The 12,075-nt window shown below is 41.6% G+C and overlaps 2 long non-coding RNA genes across 2 annotated transcripts; both read left to right on the forward strand.

Annotated features, from left to right (window-relative positions):
* The first annotated feature begins 1,070 nt into the window (after positions 1–1,070).
* Positions 1,071–1,441, forward strand: LOC123041345 (uncharacterized). Its single transcript, XR_006418477.1, has 3 exons — positions 1,071–1,111; positions 1,201–1,276; positions 1,402–1,441. It is a non-coding gene; the product is annotated as an uncharacterized lncRNA (long non-coding RNA).
* A 2,376-nt stretch (positions 1,442–3,817) lies between these two features.
* Positions 3,818–6,350, forward strand: LOC123041346 (uncharacterized). The gene is made up of 3 exons (XR_006418478.1): positions 3,818–4,140; positions 4,463–4,539; positions 5,266–6,350. It is a non-coding gene; the product is annotated as an uncharacterized lncRNA (long non-coding RNA).
* Positions 6,351–12,075: the final 5,725 nt, after the last annotated feature.

Consider the following 12,075-nt stretch of genomic DNA (forward strand, 5'->3'; position numbering starts at 1 on the left):
GATCGAAGGTACCTGAATTCGGAGCCCTGGGTGTTGGAACTCAGGGAGAGGGGCGGATTCGATAGAGGATTGAATAAAAAGAACGGGCCTTGGTCTCATTATAAAGAGGAAGAATACCAAGAGCCGTCCCCGTGACCGTTTGGAACCCGCCTTCGATGGAGGGGGCGTGGCAACGGGCGCGGTTGGGTTACCCACGTCCGTATTAATGGGAATCCCGGAATAAGGGGAACACGATCTCTGCTTCGACAAGACGTGCCAAGGAAACCGCCTCGCTAAACGCGCTGAGGTGGAACAATAAAAACAATTCGAGTAAAGGCTTGGAAGTGGTGTGACGTCACGCCACAGAATACGTCAGCAGATTGATCTTGTGTAATATTATTCTCTCTACGGTGGTATGTGGAATTTATTTTTGCAGAGCCGGACACTATCCTGGTGTTCACAATCTTCTATAAATTATTCGGAGGAGGAACCCGCCTTGCAATGCCGAAGACAATATGCGCGCCGGACTCGTCGTCATTGAAGCCTGGTTCAGGGGCTACTGAGGGAGTTCCGGACTAGGGGGTGTCCGGATAGCCGAACTATCATCATCGGCCGGACTCCAAGACTATGAAGATACAAGATTGAAGACTTCGTCCCGTGTCCGGATGGGACTTTCCTTGGCGTGGAAGGCAAGCTTGGCGATACGGATATGTAGATCTCCTACCTTTGTAACCGACTCTGTGTAACCCTAGCCCTCTCCGGTGTCTATATAAACCGGATGGCCCTAGTCCATAGGACGAACAACAATCATACCATAGGCTAGCTTCTAGGGTTTAGCCTCCTTGATCTCGTGGTAGATCTACTCCTGTAACCCACATCATCAATATTAATCAAGCAGGACGTAGGGTTTTACCTCCATCAAGAGGGCCCGAACCTGGGTAAAAACATCGTGTCCCTCGTCTCCTGTTACCATCCGCCTAGACGCACAGTTCGGGACCCCCTACCCGAGATCCGCCGGTTTTGACACCGACAATACCCATATGGAGCGGACAAGAAAGTCGATCTTGTTGACGATTCTCAATAAATAGATGGTGAAGTTGGCAAACGGCTGAACCAGATGGTGCCTACCCCTGTAAGTTCACTTGTCATTGAGCGGTTAGCTGAAGATTAATCATTTTCAGAAATTCAGAGGTTTATGGTGCTAATACCCATTACTTTTAGAAAAATTAACAGTTACAAGTATCTGCATTTTGTCGAAAGTTCTTCGGTATAGCCCCCTCTCCATCAAAGTAGAAGAGTACGTGTTGATTTTCTCTCCCTTGTTCTGATTGATATCATACAGAAGCTGCTATAGATGAATGGATATGCTGTAGTTGTTCCATTCATTATTTTGGAGCATGAGTTTCAGTAAACAAAATGCAGGTGTTCGTTGCATGTGACCATTCAATAAGGGCTTCGGCAACGGTCCGCTGCTGGTGGCCGCCTCACCGTGGTTAAGTTTGGCGTGGTCGCATGTGTCGCTTGCTGTTGTGGCCGGTCTCCACGTACATAGCATTGTTCCTATTCATGCCTGTCTATGTAGTGTTGCGCCGTTAAATCACTTGTTAATCTTGTTTGTTCCAACCACGCTGGATGCCTAGTACTAGTAGCTTGCACTACCCTCTACATGAGCATCTCAAGCCGTTGTTAATAGATGTGAATAGTACTGATTGTTTTGCTTGAGTTGGCGTCTCAGATTGTACCGGAGCATGTGTTTTCACAGATAGTTCAGGTTCCAGATTGCGAAAAGTTCCAACACAATGAGATGGATGGGAAACTACGAGACAGAGATGATATTGGACAAAGCAAAATTAGTAAAAGAAAGAAAACGGTAGAAGTTCAACCAGGGTAACTTAAATAGTTCATGAAAAATAAATATAAAAGTTCAGAGAAGAGGGTCAGAAAAGATTTGGGAAAAGACAGACACAAAAAAACATGGAAAAGGTCAGTTAAAAATACTTTCCATGAGTAGTTAAAAGTTTATTTGGAGTGGTTAGCAATTCAGTAACTAGAAAAAGGATACATTAGTTCAAATATACTTGCCATAAATTTTGTATTTCGTATTTCATCACCAGGTAAACTAAAAGCTCTCTATATGATAGAATATCTCATGTTATAACGTATAAATTTGTCTAGATGCAAGGAACAAATCTCCGGCCAACTTTTGCTTCATTGAAATAAATCAAGCTGTGTTTTGTCGACAACATGGTGGCAGCCCTTCACTGAAATAAATCAGGTATGTTAGCCACAGGAGTTCAAAAATCAGCTGCTTTTCAACTGAATAAAAATGTGTCACGCAAGTTCAAATATACCTACAGTAGGAGTTCAAAAATCTGAGAAATGAAGCTCAAACCAAGTTCAAAAATTGTTTCCTTCATAAATTAGTTGTTTTTGGTTAATTCGTTGTTATGGACAATACAAATACACACTGCTCTGTAGTACATATGTGTATTGTAATTGTAATAGTTCTTTGGATTTCAGAAAAAGATAACAATAAATGTTCATAGAAGAACCCAAAATATTCAGTAGTTCTGGAAGCACAAATTTCAGTTCAACATGTTTTCTATCATCAGCTCATTAAGAACCCCGGAAATGGTTCAATGTGTGTCTTCAAAAAAATAGTGTGGCTATTTATATTAAAAATGCTATTTTCATTTGTTTGGTAGCCTTCTTTAATTATCACTTGATGTTCAGCCTTTCCAATTGCAGTTTTCACATCAGGTGACATGCCAAAAAAATCCAACCTCACAACTCAATGCAGGGTCAAACCAGATGACAGTTTTCATGATGTAATTTATCATCAGTTCATAATGTAAACACAAATACAGTTTCATGTGTGTTATAGAAAAACAATTAGGTTTATATATTATATAGTAGTTCAATATGAAGGGGCATCGACAACAGTACAATTAGGTTTATAGGGCTACTCTTGATTCAGACCTGAGGGAAGAAGAAAGAACCTCTCTCTTATAGGCAATAATATTGCTCTCTCATATCATCTCTCATCTCGTATGCAGTAATATTTTGATGAATGTGTTACTCAAAAAAACAAAATATTGTATGGACATTCAGTAGCTTAGAGAGAGTAGCATAGAGAAATGTTGTTTTGTTCTGGATAACAAAGAACACATGGAACAGTAAGTCCAGGTATTTCTACATGAGGAGTACAAAATTACTTTTACTGAGAGTTCACTTGAATCCTTGATAGCTACTGGCCATAGGAACTTAGCCCAGAAAAAATGTGCAAAAAAGAACCATTTTGTACTACCATTAGTATGCTCTATAATGTTTTATTTTTTTGCTACCCTAGCATTGAATTAGCACAACATTTTCAAGAGCTACACTCATTATTTATTTCTTGTACCGTTGCAAAAAAAATACATAATCAAGCATTCTTGCTGTGTTGCCTTTGTTTCCAAATATATAGATTGCCGGTCTTGAATCTGATTCTCAAATAGACAATCATAATTCTATTGCAAGTTCTAAAATAACGAAATGTTTGCATAACGGTACCATAATAGCACCAAAACGAATCCTCATCCTTGGTAACTTACTGGCTTTGATCTTCCAGGGCAGCAATATGAGATCCTTGGTTTACTTACAGGCAGGCCATCAGTTCAAACCTAACACAAAAACTCCTTGCTTGGCATTTGAGATCTTGTTTTCTCAAGACTAGTACTAGTAAATGTTATTTCACTATGTATTCTTTCCTCAGTCCATAGACAAATGTGTGAATAGTTTGATGTGTGTTGGAGAGATAGTTTTGTTTTATTCCTTCCTCCCCTCCCCGCCTGCTTCGTCTTCCTCGCTCTACCAGCGCCGCCGTCCTCCCTCCACCTTAGCGCCGCCCGCCTCCCTTCCTCGGCTGCCCTGCCTTCCTCCACCGACCACTAGCCACCGGAGGTGTGGATACTGCCTCGACCACCTGCTCCCACCCCGCCATGACCCCTCACCCTTGGGTTGCTGGATCCCGTCCGTTGAGCGCCGAATCTCGTCGGCCCTGGAGCCGCGCGAACACCACAGCTCCCATCTTGGCCCCGGCCGCCATCCCCCTACCCTCGAGCTCCACTCCAGAATCCCGCCTTTTACCCCTCAAGCTCCACCGCCGGGATCCCACTGTTGGTAAGATCCATGGCCATCTCCTGCGTTGGGTTGTATATGTGTTGTGTGTTGATGGTAACTGAACTGAAGGATCTTCAAAATATGAACCACAAGAGAGGTTCACCCTGTACATCAGCTCAAGATCCATCATGTTAAATTATCCTTCAATCCAAAATGTATGAACCACAAAGGGAGCTCACGTTGCTATTTCTTTTTGCTGATGCTCATTCAAATCTCATGCTACTTATGTGCTAAATTTAATGCTCTATAGTTGCTTGTGAAAATGCCCCTACGAGAACCAAAATATTTGGATAAATTTGATGTTGTTGTTCCTATATTCTAGATGAACCCTGCCTCCATCAGCTCCACTTCACCAGAGTCGTCAGTCCGCAGGTGTAGGGGTCACAGGTTCACCCGATCGTGAGTCTTCTTCCATCTCCAAAAATCTTTTTTTAGTTCAATTCTTTGTCACATATTTCACTTCTTTGACCTCAGTGCCAAAAGTGTCGAAAGTTGAAATTGCTTGTGGACCCCTAGCTGAAAAAATTAAGCCCTGTTCTAGTAAGTTATGTTCAGAGTTCATACTATTCTATATGTCCAGATTACATGGTGTGGTCTTCTGTTCATTCCGTTTCGTTTCCAGTTAACTGTAGCTGAACGTGTGTTGTGTTGATACTGAACTTGTGTTTTTGATAATTCTAAAGTGTTGTGTATACATGTATGCACATTTTGTGTTCAAACAAGTTTTGGTCCATTTACTGTTTAAACTTGCATACTTGCTGCCTTGAACTATGGTCTAGAAAAACTGAACTCATGCACATACTTGCTGGTGCAGACTTGGTAGCGGTGATATTTTGGTCCGATTATATATCAACAAAAGTGCAGTGACAAAAAGAATATCAGTTCAAAAATATATATGCATGATGTTTGGGAGCCAAACAACTGGTATTTTGTTGTGTTTAATTTTTTCTGGTGCATGGTTGAACGAGATAAAAAATAAAAAATGATGTACGATATATATTGTTTTCTTGTAAGAGGTTCAAAGATTGCCGTGGAGCAAGTTCAAGAGTTTAGTATGCCTGTGTGAGCTGTCCATGTCATTGCTGACTCTGAGTGCAATTTTATTTCTTCACTCTCTTGCTTCAGGTAAAAAAGAAATAAACTGGTGCGTCTTGACGCCATGACAAGCTAGCCCTTTGAGCACTTTGGAGACCTTGTGCGTAGTAAGAACTGGAAACAAATGCTCACTTTCAGTACAAAACAGTGTGGTAGAAATCTATGGATGGATGATGGTTAGTGTGGTTGAATGGTTCAGCTTGCGTGTGTATTTCTCATTGTTCATTTCAGTTTGGTTATGCTACTCGGATGGTTTAGAAGCACATGTTTGAAGATGATTTCTCTCCATGTTTGGTTTTGCCTTTCCCGCTGATCTATTTTTTCTCTGAACTTTCAGTTATGGCTGCTTATAGAGAAGAGAGATGGTCAACATTGTTTGCTTGTGTATGCTAGTGAAGTGGCACGATTCATTTTTCTTGTACTTTAACTACAAACTTTTGAGAAAGTACGCCCTCTTTGTTTTTGAGAAAAGTTCAAGTATGATTGTTTGAAAAGTACAAAAATGAATGTCTTGAATAACATCAAAAAAATATGTGTTAAATGCCTTAGACGTGAGTCCTCTAAAGCTAATTAATAGTCTGTATAATAGCAAACTTTAAGATGTCTTTCATTTCCTTATCTTATTTCAGTGAGAATTCCTCCAATAAACTGTTATTCTTATTTCAGTGACACACTCAGTTTAGTCCACGAGTGGTTCTGCCTCGCGTCCGGTCGACGGCATCCACGAGCGCGAGCAGCCCGTATCCGGCGGCAAGATGAAGGTCACCCATGAACCATGCTTCCCCTAATCACCTCCACCTTGTGTGAATTCGCAGCTGAGAATAAGCACAAGCACCTACAGTCCCCCGGTGGCTTTGGCCGCACTTGGCTACTAGCTCGTCCACCATGGTGACTCGTAGCCGTCCAAGTGGAACGCGGACATCAGTCCAAGCAGAACTAGTTCGTATAAACTGACTGTTATGTATAATTAGGGGATCCAATGTTGAAAAGTTCAATTAAGCTGTGTGTGCAAATTCAAAGAATTATTGTAGGAAAGTTTAGAAGTTTGTTTTTGTGAGGAAAATGTATGATTTTCAATCAGTATTTGGTGTGATTCATTTGCCTCGGGTGCAACCCGAAACTAGACAAAAACTAGACAAAAATGTCAGATGATGAAAGGAAAAATGGTTTGAATTAAAAATATTGATCAGCATGAGATAAAAATAGTGGTCCGTTCGGAATAAAAGAAATGGCAGAAATTCAAATTGTAAAAGTTCAAGCAAAAAAGGAAACCCCATAGAAATTCAAATGGTAAAAGTACAAGTCGTAAAATGAGAGAAGTTCAGAACATCGTTGTGAAAAAATGTTAAGTTCAAAAAAAGAAACAAACAAAAGATTTTATTTTTGAATAAAACATCATTCAGTTCGATGATATAAACTATGTAAGTACAGGGCACTGCTACCGTAAACCATTGAAACTTTGAGAGGAAAACCTTACCCAAAAAACAAAGTAAAAGTTCAATCTGTGAAAACGTGCTTAGTACAAATCCATACGGAGATCAGTTCGAGTACTTTGTTTCCGGAACGAAAAATAAAAATATGACAGGCTTCATCATATTCAAAATTACTCTGTGAAATAATACATCAGTACAAACACAAAAAAAATCAGTACAAGTACTCTGTTTTTTCTGATGGAAAAAACAGCACGATGATTTCACCATAATCCAAATTACTCTTCAACGATTGCGAATCTGAGAAAACGTTCAACATGACTAAGTTTCATATTTTCGATATCTGTCCAACCATATATTATTTGCCTCATTTCGACAAACTTTAAAAAAAATCGCGTTCGAAATCAAATTTGACCGTATTCAAATTTGTTTTTGAATTGTAAGGAATTAGAAAAACATTTCAATACAAAAAAGTTGCGCATTTGCCATAGCTTTCCAACGCCGTATTATTTGCATCCATCCGACAAACCGTTTGCAAAAAATCGCGAAAATACATTTCGCCCAGAATTTTACCGCTTTCCAAATTACTTTTAAATCGTTTAGAATTAGAAAAAATAATAGATATATGGAAGATGCGGATTTGCACAAGATCTCCAAATCTATCTTATTTGCTCAATTCCGACAAACTGTTTGCAGATTGAGTCCAAAATACAATTCACGTTTTTGGTTTTGAAAAAAAATTGTTTTTTGAAAATTGCTCTTAAACCATAATGATTTTGCCAAAACGCTCAATATACTTGAAATATAGTTGTAAAGAGATTTCCAATGATATATTACACATCCCATTCCGACAAAAAAATGGCAAAAAATGTTTGAACTAAAGGAGATGATTTGTTAAACAGAACTGAAAGCATCAGTTCAACCGCTCGAAAATCATCAGTACAACCGACTGAAACCGTCAGTTCAAGTAGGGTAACGGAAGAATATTCTATTACGCGTAACAGAATAGCCCGGATGTATATATATATATATATATATATATATATATATATATATATATATATATATGTATATATATATATGTAGTGCGGCGAGAGTGTGGAGAGTGCAAACCCTAGCGAACAAGCGCTGAGCTCCAGCTTATATAGTACTACATATACACTGTAGTATAGACTGAGCTCCGGTGCCTTAACTGCACCTACTTTTGGCTGTATGACAGGTGGGCCGGCCATATTTTGGGCCCACCTGTCATAAACCCAAAGGCAGGTGCACTAAGTCAATGAAGCTGCGTCATATAGTACTCGTGTATACGACTAATATATAGTGGAGTGGTTTTCTTATTCTCTCCATAACAATCGGTTTAAATTGTGTAAGTACGAAATGAAACTCTTTATTTAACGTACCAGTGAAGAAACCTACTACTTCCGATGAACTAACGATCCACGCGTCCTGGTCGCACTTCCTGTCCTTCACGTGCGGTACACTACCCTCCCTTAAGTGAACAACCACAACTAATGGAAGACAGCTTGTTTTTCATGAAAAATCGATCAGCTTCACCAGCTGACGCAACCATGAGGCGCAACCATGAGCACCAATAGGTCATTGTGGTAATGCATCATCCATTTGGCATCAAGTTTGGGTGAGGCACCTATGAAGTTCGACAAATCCTCACTGTGGTCTGTTTCTTCTCATTAATCAAGCTCGAGGAAGGAAGAACCACGTGGAATAGGATAGTGAGGCGGAACAACAATGGCCGTCCAATTTTGTGTAGTTCCATTAAAATTAAGGAAGACATGCCCTGGTATGGAGATACGCATCACTATTTGCAAAAATATAAAAAAGGGATATAGTGTTGTTACTTTGTTTTGGCAGTGGTACAAGATTAACAACGACATCTCAATTGTCAATAAGAATTAATGAAAAGTACACCAACAAACAGAAGCATCATGATTATCTTGATGGGAACTAAACCAGGATACCCGAGAAAAAAAGCATTTCTTCATTTAACCAGTGATAGTATTAGATTAGCAGCAGTAATAGGAGCATATGGACAATGACCGCACCACCACCATGTACTTTTTGTCGAAACAACATGTATACCTCCACCAAGGCATAAATCAGGACAACTTTTCGAGTGACATTTTCCCTATAATAGTAGGTGATGTTGGACCAGCCGATGAACCCTAGCTACTATACATGAGGAGCTGGGGAGTAGTCGGATAGAATAAAACCCGCATGCAGAGACCTGGGGAGCTGGACCAGTACAAGAAGTTATACCTCAGGTGGGCGATATGTCGCTTAGGAGGGCGGACGGGATCTGCCCACACGACGGCAGCAAACAAGGGCGTGGAGGACCTTCGTCTGCGCCAGCGCCAGCTCCGAGAGGACGGTGCACATCGGCTTCCTCCATCGCCAACGGCGACAACGTCAACGCTGCACCTCCTCACCTCCCGTAGCGGACGGGATTCGGCCGGATCTGTGACCACTGGTGAGGAGAGAGATAGAGTGGACACTGTCATCTTGTTTTGATATGGAGAGGGTGAGAGAGCGAGATGCGAGAAACCCTATCAAACAAGAGGTTATATATACAATGGAGTAAAAAAATCTCTCCATAACAGTGGTTTTAAATAGAATACGCGTGTTCCCGGAAGAAAGAAATGAAAACTGGCGGATAATTTTTTAACGTACTAAGAAATAAAACTCGATCAAAAACATGCCCCCGCTTCCAGGTCAGGATAGTCATCGCGCGCACACACATAGACATAGACATGCATATCTGTGTTTATGTAAAATTCCATCTCCAATCATATTTTTCCAACTGGCACATTATTTACGTTGTTAATTATATACGCAACAATATTAACGTAAAGCATCTCTTGTTTGCGGGCGTCCGAACCACTGCCACGCCCGCTCCTGACCAACCCGAACCCTCTTCATCACCCGCGCGTGCTTCCCGCCTGAAACGGTCAGTGCCGCATTCATGCCGGCCAGAGCGGACGTGACCTCTCACTGGCGCTGGCATTGAAGCGGCACGCCGGCCAAGAGAGCGTCACCCGCACCGCTTCCGGGTGCACACGTCTGCTCTGCATTCAAAGGTCGCAATAGCAAGCCACAACATGCATGTAAAAAGTTCTTGGGAGTCCGTGCTACAGCTAGCTGTCCTCCCCCAACTCGTCAGTCTCTTCCAGTAGTGCTAGTAATCCATGGTGCAATCCATCGACAAGTAGGCGAGAAAGTTATCGTATACTCGGTTTGCAGTGAGTGGCATGCCGAGCGATCGTGTGGGGTCGAGCCGTGGAGGAGGGTGAGACATGAACGCGACAGACGTGATTTAAACGTTGGTTTTGCTTGATGGCGCGATCCAACGAAATGAAACGTTAGTTTCTCTCCGCTTCCATTTTTCTCCGGAAAAACAGAAACTTTCCACTCCATTTTCATTCCTACTCCAAGGTTACCCCGTTACAACATTCCATCAAATACAAAGGAAAACTAACACGCATGCTGATGCATCTCAATGATTCACAGATCCTAGCCAATATTTACTTCATAACTAAACACAAAAGTTGGGAGAGCGTGTACAAAAGAAAAACTACTGATGGGGTCACTATGACTTAAACCCTAAACCCTAAACATGATTTAATTTCCTTGCTAGGTAGAACCTGTCGAAGGAAAGATGGCTGGCACCCTTAGATCATATGATGCTTTTGTGCAGTTCCACTAAAATCGAGCTGAGCATCCCTAATGGCAAAGATATTGAAGAAGTGTGATCAGAATAATAGTACTTGCACTAGTTCAAGAGACATAAACTCATCACAAATTGAAGCCGACAGAAGTAGAGAAAGATCATCATGGAGATGGAGCTACGTGGGGAGCTGCGGCAGTGGTGCAAGCCGGCTCCAAAAGGAAGATGTACTACCTAGGACGTCGGGCTGTAGCTAGAAGAGCGGTTGGGACGCGGTATCAGCTCATACCACAGGGACCCACGATTGGGACGCACCGACTGTGTGTTTTCTCCCTCGCCGATGTCGACCACGTCTATGTAAAACATTGTTCCCTTCCCCCGGCGGCGGGATCAGGCCAGATATGTGACCAGCGGTGTGGCCACCGTCGTTCTATGTTTGTGAAGAGAGCAACCCAAGCAAGTAGGCTTGTAGCTTAGGCTCCTGTTAGTGTATATATAGTGGTTTTCTTTTTCTCTCCATATCAACCATTTTATATTGTGTACGTGTCATTGAAGAGTGAAATGATGGTTGCTTCTTCTTACTAACTTACTGTGTGATTTGACTGCTCCTTAGTGGCCCCTACACGTACACTCCCTACGTGTATGACCGTTCCTGAGTCTCACTTGTACTTATCTCTATTTTCTTGCATGACTCGTAGACATGATGAGCATAGAGGAATTTTGTTACTACACGTTGTTACGTAGTACTGTACTCTACTATTACCTACTCCCTCCTTCTGGTTCACTACTAGTACTCCCTCCGTCCTGGCTTATTGGTCCGCTTTGTACTCAATTCATGGGCTCGTTTTCCTCAAGAATATTGTCGTTACCAACGTATTAATATCGGGAATGCACGCGTGAACAACGAATGATTAAACCTTGCATGCAACATTTTGACAAAGCATTGACTTATGAACATGTGAATGTAAGGGACTACAACCTCGTGCATGCATGCAACAGTCACACGTACACATGAACACAAAAATGCATGCAACGCCCTAATGCATGCATGTCCGAGCACACGACGGAACACACATGGTCATGCTCAAGTGCTCAACCTACACGTGCATGCACACACATACTCAGCTAGGGTGAGCTAGTGACCGTATAAACTTTGGAAAATGTATATATTGAGCGCAATGAGCGTATTATGAAGTCCACTGACCGTATTTTTACAACTATGCAGTGACAGACAATGTATTTATCTTGTTTGAAATTAAGCCATATTAACCGGAGAGGAGGCAGTATGGACTAGCATTACTTTGTTGTGTCCCATAAACTTGACGAATGAGGAGAAGCTTGAAGGACGGGAGAAGCTTGCGCGTAGTGGCTCGCGGGATAAGGAGAAACTTTTTACTAATGCAAGCTCTCCCTTGCTCAGGCAGTGGACGTGCAACAGTTAATTCGGTGTTAGATTGCCAGAAGCATACACTATACTAGTACTATTATTGTTCGACTTCCCGAAGAGGCGAACAACCAAGCGCAAAGTTTACTAGTACTACTACTACTACTACTACAGTCTATAGAGGTATGTACTATACTACTAGAACCGGATGCAGGAGCGTCTACACTCTTATTATATTTTAAAAATGTGATAAAGCAATCTTCAACACATTTGGTTCTCTTCGAGGGTTCTCGCGTGTGATAATGGAAGTTGATTGCATGGAACACTCGCCACAATTCTCGCTT

Source organism: Triticum aestivum, chromosome 2B, assembly GCF_018294505.1.
Source record: "Triticum aestivum cultivar Chinese Spring chromosome 2B, IWGSC CS RefSeq v2.1, whole genome shotgun sequence".
NCBI lineage: Eukaryota > Viridiplantae > Streptophyta > Magnoliopsida > Poales > Poaceae > Triticum > Triticum aestivum.